Genomic DNA, 1051 nt, shown 5'->3' with positions numbered 1-1051 from the left:
AAAAAAGTAACTTGTAACTGTAACTTCGTTACAAGTAACGAGTTACTTCCATTCCCTGCAAAATAACTTACTTTCATCGAAAAGAATGGATTCATTTCTGTCGCAAAAAAAGATATATCAAAATTGAAGATATAATATTATATAATTTTATATATGTTATATAATTTCAATTTTTGACGATATAACGATTGCAGTATTTTTTAATATATCGTTTACTGCTGGTGCTTGCATGAAAATTTAATCTCACTAAAATTATATATTGCCTTCAAACTCCCAACTTATAAGTTTACGCGCGTTTGAGGAAAACTCTTAATACAAAGTTTCTCCTTCAACTAAATATATTTTGACTATCCGACTATTATGAGTAAACTTTTCCGCTCGTGTACCTGTAAGTGTATTCTCCGAAAATTCCACACGTTGGCAAAGAGAAGCATCTACGTTTCGACCACATCGTCGACATGTCACCGGCGTACGTACACATTCACGAGCAACACATACGTGCTCGCGTGAACACGGACGCATGCCGACGCGCGTAGAATGTAATTAAGATAAATTAGCGTTAAGGGGAATTGGGCTGTGGAGCACGAGGGTGGTGGAACGCGAAAGGGTGACGGGCGATTGTGTGCGTCTGTGTACCTTATATATGGACATGTGTGCACGCGTGCACACGTACACGCTCTTATTACATCTGCCCGTCACACATACACACATATATAAGCATACGGACGCGTGGGAGTCTACGCGAAAGCTCGAGTATGTGCCGTATGAGTGTACGTGTAAAGGAGAGGAGGGGGGGGGGGAAGCAAGAGACACGTAGAAGGATGGCAGAGGGTGGTCGGAAAATGCGGGGGTGGACAGTTTCGAGGGAGGCTACGAGGGAATGTCGGGCGGTAGAGCGTGTATGTGGACTCTGTGCTTCGTGCGAGTAAGCCTCGTCGGCGTTACGGCACGCTGGAAGCTTAATGATGCATGCCGCCGGCGCCAAACGAGCATCCACTGATAAAGCGATGACCAGGAAGGGGTACGGGGGAGAGGAGGGACCGACCGACAC

The 1051-nt window shown here is 44.9% G+C and overlaps 1 pseudogene; it reads right to left on the bottom strand.

The window, feature by feature from the left end:
- Positions 1-451, bottom strand: part of LOC108766896 (uncharacterized) — a 25967-nt pseudogene extending 25516 nt beyond the window's left edge.
- Positions 452-1051: the final 600 nt, after the last annotated feature.

The sequence above is a fragment of the Trachymyrmex cornetzi genome, unplaced genomic scaffold, assembly GCF_001594075.2.
Source record: "Trachymyrmex cornetzi isolate Tcor2-1 unplaced genomic scaffold, Tcor1.1 scaffold64, whole genome shotgun sequence".
Classification (NCBI taxonomy): Eukaryota; Metazoa; Arthropoda; class Insecta; order Hymenoptera; family Formicidae; genus Trachymyrmex; species Trachymyrmex cornetzi.
The sequence above is the reverse complement of the archived record's forward strand: the minus strand, read 5'-3'. Positions and strand labels throughout refer to the sequence as shown.